At 37.8% G+C, this 6,778-nt stretch overlaps 1 long non-coding RNA gene across 1 annotated transcript; it reads right to left on the bottom strand.

Moving 5' to 3' along the window:
* Positions 1-700: 700 nt before the first annotated feature.
* On the bottom strand, positions 701-1,167 carry LOC108244770. The gene is made up of 3 exons (XR_001808944.3): positions 1,126-1,167; positions 838-1,038; positions 701-759 (listed from the first exon to the last, which is right to left on the bottom strand). It is a non-coding gene; the product is annotated as an uncharacterized LOC108244770 (long non-coding RNA).
* Positions 1,168-6,778: the final 5,611 nt, after the last annotated feature.

Here is a 6,778-nt window from a genome sequence, read left to right as displayed (position 1 = left end):
TACACTATATTCTTCAAACACATAAATTCTTTTATTTAGCATTGGTTTCTTGTTTATTGACCATTAAATGTAGTATAGTAGCAGTTGAGAGTAATCACCAACACATATTCTGAGTTCTAACAGATTAAACAAGATCTTTCAAAACATTTTTGCAAATAACTGTTTGGAGTCAACTTTGTCTGTTTGTTGGCAAAAAATAATCTCATGAACCACTGGATGGATTTTAATGAAATTTTCAGGGGATAGTCATCGGACGTGCCTCTCAAATTCATTAGCTTTTAGAGCCATCTGAATTCAAGGTGATCATCACCAACAACTTGAGTTAGAAAACACAAAATTGTCTATAATTCAGGCAATTTACAGATAGGTGCTGAAATTTGGTGTGGTTATAGCTGAGACTCATCCTCAACACAAACTCCAAGTTCTTCTCATTGTGTGAGATCTTATTTAAACTTTGACATTAACTGTTAAAATCAACCCTATTTGTCTGTTAGTGAAATATGTCATGAGCTGCTGAACAGATTTGAATAAAACTCTAAGAAAGTAATCATTGGATAGATCTATAACTGATTAACTTTTGAAGTCAACCCAATTTAAGATGGCAGCTAGTAGACATTATTCAACACAACAATTTGTCAGGATTCGGCAATATTCTAAAATGAGCAGCTCGGCGTCAGACAGACACGGGAGACCAAGATAATAGACAGTGAGTTTATTTTACAGTGAATCGGGAACGGTGATAATAACAGGAACCAGGACCTGGAAGCAGAGGTCGTGGTGAGTATTTCCTTGGTGAAGAGGCAGGTAAGTATTAAATCCTCAGGTGAGAGGCCTTACTGTGCGAAGGGTGATCCACGGCACGGAGGTGAGTACGAAGGTAAGTATTTCCCCGTAGCAGGTTAGCAGTTTCTCCAGGAGGCAGTAGGTAAGTATCCCTCTCAAGGCAGGCAGACAGGCACAGGCAAACAGATAGGTAGTTTATCTCCAAGGCAGGTTTCCACAAACAGACCAGACTGGATCCACGCAGGTCAGGTTGTCCTAGGTAGGTAAAAACACAAAAATGCAAAAAGCTCAGAAAAGGGTTCACTAAGAAACTCGTAAATCACAAGAGGCTTAGCACTTTACCACAGAGGCAAAACAATGCTCCAGCGCTGGTCTTCTTCTTATTATTTTTTAATTTTTATTGGCGGTTGGCAAACAACGAATTTGGTGCATTACCGCCACCTACTGGTATGGAGTGTGGACCAGAATGACGCTCAAAACTAAATTCTATTAAATAATTGTGTTAATTTAAGATAACGAAATATTATTTGAAAATTTTTATTTTCCGAATTATTTCTAAATAAATCAACTATATCTAATTTAACTTTATTTCTATTTAATTGTTGGACCAATTGTCGTCTTTCCCCCTCATATTTTTGACAAAATAACATCACATGTTCTATTGTTTCCTCCTCTCCACAATAATCACATTCACCACTGCAATGTTTCCCTAAAATAAAAAGAGTGCTATTTAACCCAGTATGCCCAAATCTAATACGAGAAATGATTGTTTCTTCTCTCCTCGTCCTCCCCGCACTTCTCATTTCTCCAGTCTTCCTTTGTATTTTATAAAACCAACGTCCCTTTCTTTCTTTCTCCCATTGCATTTGCCATATGTCTTTCATTTTCTTTTTAATTATCATTTTAATTTCTGCTCTACTAAATTTAACAGCTAAATCCACTGCTGAATTTCTAACAGCCTCCTTTGCCGCTCTATCTGCTATTTCATTCCCCTCCACACCATAATGAGCTGGAACCCATAAAAAATTAATCATTAAACCCATCCTATGAATTCTATATAATATTTGTTGTATTTCTAATAAAATATCTGGTCTGCTTCCTGAATGTCTGTATTTTAAACTAACTAACGATGAACTGGAATCAGAACAAATTATTGTTCTCAATGGTCTTACTTCCTCTATCCACTGGATGGCTAATAATATTGCAATCATTTCCCCTGTGTATACTGACAATCCATCACTTATTCTTTTCTTGATTCTAATATTAAATTCTGGCACAATAAAAGCTACCCCAATCCTATTTACTGTATTTTTAGAAGCATCTGTATAAACTTTAACATAGCTGTAATATTCATTTATATAATTCTGCACTGTATATGAATTCAAAACAAATTCCTTGCCCTTATTTTTCCTTTTCAACAAAGTAAAATCTACTATGGCCTCTGGAAGTATCCAAGGTTGTATTACTGGTAAAGGAACTGTTTGGCTTATATTTATTTGATCTATTTTGAGTTCTTTTGATTTCTGATTTACGATCCAACCAAAACTTTTAATATCTTTTGATTCTTTTTCCCAACAAGGTTTAATTGTTTCTTGAGTTGGATGATCCTCTCTATGACCTTTTAAATTAGCCCAATAATTTAATGTTAATTGTTCTCTTCTAATTTTGAGTGGCATTTCTCCCATTTCTACCAATAATGATGCTGTTGGGGTAGATCTAATTGCCCCTGTACATAATCTCAATGCTTGATATTGTATACAATCTAACTTTTTTAAAGTAGTGTCTGCAGCTGAATTATAAACAATACTTCCATAATCCAATATTGATCGAATTAACCCTGTGTATATAGTTTTAAGTGCTTTCCTATCTGCCCCCCATTCACTTCCAACCAAACACCTCATAATATTTAACACCTTCTTGCACTTGTCTACAACTTTTTGGACATGTGTCTTCCATGTAATCCTTTCGTCTAACCAGACCCCAAGAAACTTAAATTCCAGCGCTGATCTGGTTCCCACCACGGCCTTAAGTACCATCTGTCTCCTGATGAGCTTGATCTGCCACAGGTGTAGAGGGAGTGACGAAGAGCTGCCAATCAGCCGTCGAGACGGCCCACCAGGAAGTACAAAAAAATACCAAACCTCCAGAATCACCACACAATTGGCTTTAAATCAGTCATTTTTGCAGATATTGGGCTAAGATTTGATGTGGTAGTAGCTGAGAGTCATCCACAGCACATAATTTGAGTGTAACATCTCACAATATTTCATGAGATTATGCATAAGACTATTTTCATGGTTTAATCAAAACACCTACACCTCTGTCTTTTCTTAACATAAGTTGATTGTAATCTAAAACTCTGGCATGAAGAGCAGTAGCTGTGATATGCATTCCTTCAAAAAATTATATACATTTAATTTCTGTCTGTTTTATTTAAGCTATCATACGTGACCTTACATTTATAGAAGTAACAAACTTTTCATTTAACTCTCAGAAAAAAAGGACTCTGCAAAACATCAAACTATTCCACTGATCACAGATGTGTGTAAACAGATCTCTACCCCAAGGGGTTAAAAGATTAAAAACAAAAAAAGTATTTGTGGAGAAAAAAATAAACTGTCTCTATATTTAGTTTTCTCTGCTTGTTTCTTATGACTTACACGAGAAGATGGCAACTAAAGTGGAAAATTATTCATATTAGGCTTTCTCAGAAAAACACAATACAGTCTTAAACTTTCTTCTACAAGCTGTGGGGCTCCTAATTATAATTATAAATACACATGAGAGTTTACATATGAGTTAATGTCCAAAAATAGTGGCAACTCATGCACCTTTGGACTGACTGTCAAACTGAATTCGGAACAAAACAAAAAATGAAATTGCTTTGTTGTGGTTCAAATCAATTTGCTGATGACTTCGGTTTCCTGAAGAGTCATTAGAGGGACTGAGGTTAGTTCTGAAGAAAAGAGGTGGATTTCCGCTTCCCTGTAAGCATCGAGCTGAGCATCCCTGAGATCCTTCCTGCAGGAAAATACCCAGTAACTAATGAAAGCATGTAAACTTGCTGTAGGTGAGCAAAGCATGACTGACATCTTGTCTTCACTGAGACAATTTGAGTTCCAGGTGTTGGAAGCAGTTTAAATCCATTGATCCGACTACATGAGAGGAAGGAAAATGAAAACAAATACATCTTAGATGTGAAGGTTATGGTGGTTTCTTAAAGGAGTGAGGCAGCATATGCAAAGAGACAAAAACATGCACACAAGTGCACTCACATCCTTTAAAGACTGAGGCTGGAACTCATCCAGAAATTATGCATCTTTTGCAGGCGCAAATCAGGATTTAGCGCCTCCATCTACAGTAAATCACAAATTTCTCACATAGGGAGATGCATGTCTCAAACTGTGCTGCCCACGAAACAGCATCACTCTGTGCTGATGCAGTTCGTCCATTTCTAACTGAGGTTTTATGCAGCATTTAGACTAAAAACTGCCCATATTTACAGAAAAAACAAAAAATCTGCCATGGCTCAAAATACTGAATTCCCAAAAAACAGTGCTGTTTGTGTTCATACAGTTAACTTGAAATATTTATCATCCCTGAAAGCTGCTGTTATTTGCATCTCAGGAGAAGACAGTGAGAAAGAGGAGCAATTTGTTGCACTGCTGCCTTCACAAAATGAGGGCAGGTATGTCAGGAAAGGTATAACTTCTTTTCTCTTTCACTGACTAGTGTCATACAGTGTTGCATTAACAAATAATTTATTAATACAGTGAATAAAATCATGTTGTTGCTGTTTTAGATTCAGAATACCAAACCTTATGATTATAGAACATTTAAAAAAATAGAGCTTCACATCGAGGGGTTAATGCTTACAGAAAAAAAAATGAATTTACCATGTTTTCCACATGTGACCACACATGATCACATGAACATGTTAAAATGTTTGTAAATCACATGGGAAACACAATTTAAGCATAAATTCCATCCATGCGGTGAGTCGAGAGCTCGAACCCCTTTGCTGCCCTGTTAAATGTGTTTTACATGTTAATCAATCACGTTTTCACTTGTGAAAATATGTAAATTTCCATTTCTAAAATTCATGTGTTTTTGTAGGGGAACAAACAGAGCACAACTGTTGGGAGACTAGTTGGCAACTCAAAATTGCAGCAAAAAATACCAACAACACCAACACCAACAAGGCCCCCACAACACCAGCAACCAGCTATTTTGAGAGAAAAATTGTTTTGTTTTTTTAACATGTTCAAAACTCAAGCAACAGGCGTGCATGCCACTGCAACTCATGCAAGGAAACTGAGAACCGCTGTAAACGTTGCAAGACATTCAGGAGATTTCCCTAAAATTAGTGTCTGCTAACAACTGGCAGCCCAGTGAGACACAAGCTTTAGTGTGGCTCCTGTGGTCTGCAGCCACGCTGAAGGCCAAAGGGGATCTTACTCTCCTCGCAGGGAAAGAGGGCCCAGCATTCATCCCTCGGTCTGGGACCTATTTTTTAAACGCATTTTATCTACAAAGCTTAAACGGTTTAATTGATTCAGAAGCATTTTCCTAAACAGGAGCCGTTCCTGATGCAACCAGGCATTGTCTGTGAAGTTTTGGGGTTTCTCTGTTCTTCATTCATTAAGACCTGGAGCTCAGTGTGAGAAAACATATATATTTTTTCTTTTTCTAACAGCTTCGTCCCTGGTGTGTTTGTGGCTGAAGCTCATGTTTGTATTGTGGCCACTGCAGTTAGTCAAGAAAAAAAGGTAAAATTACTCAAACCTGTTCAAATTGATTGGTGTGTTTACGCATTTATTATTGTTGACACAGAGACAAAGCAAATAGTGGGTGCAAATAAAGTCCAAAAAAAAGGAGCAAAAGCCAGGAGATGTGTCTTCCTAGTGAATCTGAGTCTGAGTGTTTACGTCCTGAAACGAGAGAGCTCGGTATGTGTCAGGAAGGCGGTCTGAAACAGGGACAGACCTGCTGCAGGATGTGAAATAGGTGTGTCACACTATTTTTCTAAATCTCCCACAGACCCTGGGATAGACACGACCCACACAGGTTACCTCCCATGGGAAACAAAAACCGTGGGTCCTGCAGATTTAGCATTAACAAATTCAAACTTTCTCATTCTTTCTACATCAGCAAACCCACTCACAAACACACTTCAAATAATCTAGTTTCCAGCGCCATTACTTTTTTTTTTTCAGGGTTAATGAATTTGTTTTGAATTCCTTCACCTCCTAACAGGAACTACATTCCAAGCCTTGAAAATAGCGGCTCAAACAAAGGCAGGAAGTGATGTGAGAGCACTTCCCATCAACTCCCGTCTGAATTTATCTTAGCCCTGCAGACTTGTTCGCCCCTCACCTCCTGCTCGGCCCCACCCAGGAGGATGCAGTACGAAGAAAATAAAAAAACCTGAACACATCCGCTAAGTCAACCTCACCATCTGACATGAAATAAAAACAAAATCTTCCAATTGTTCGCCGTCTTTGATCCTCCTGGTCTGAGCCTTCACTCATTCTGGCAGTCTGAACCAGTTTGGCCAGACTCACATTTCTTCTTGACCGCACCGGTGGTGAAAAGTGCAGGTTACATTTGGAACACGTGTCAGAGTACATTTTTCACTTGATTCAATGCAAACCTGCTGTGACCTCTGACCTTTGATTAATATGGCATTCCACTGCAGGGAACGCAAATATCCTCAGAGTTCTGATGTGTTTCTGATGTGGACTTCCCCTGGAAGGTTTATTTTGTCAGAAATTAGCAAAATAGCAAAATATCTCATGAATCAAAAAATGGATTTTAATGAAACTCTCAGAAATTAATCACTAAATGCACATCAACAACTGATTAACTTTTGGAGTCAACCCAATTCAAGATGGCCACCACATCTAGTCAACATTAGCTAACTCAAAAATAAATATAACTTAGTCAGTTTTGCAGATATTGAGCTGAAATTTGATGTGGCAGAAGCTGGCCATCA

This window comes from Kryptolebias marmoratus, linkage group LG14, assembly GCF_001649575.2.
Source record: "Kryptolebias marmoratus isolate JLee-2015 linkage group LG14, ASM164957v2, whole genome shotgun sequence".
Taxonomy (NCBI): Eukaryota; Metazoa; Chordata; class Actinopteri; order Cyprinodontiformes; family Rivulidae; genus Kryptolebias; species Kryptolebias marmoratus.
This window is presented reverse-complemented; position numbering and strand designations above follow the sequence as displayed.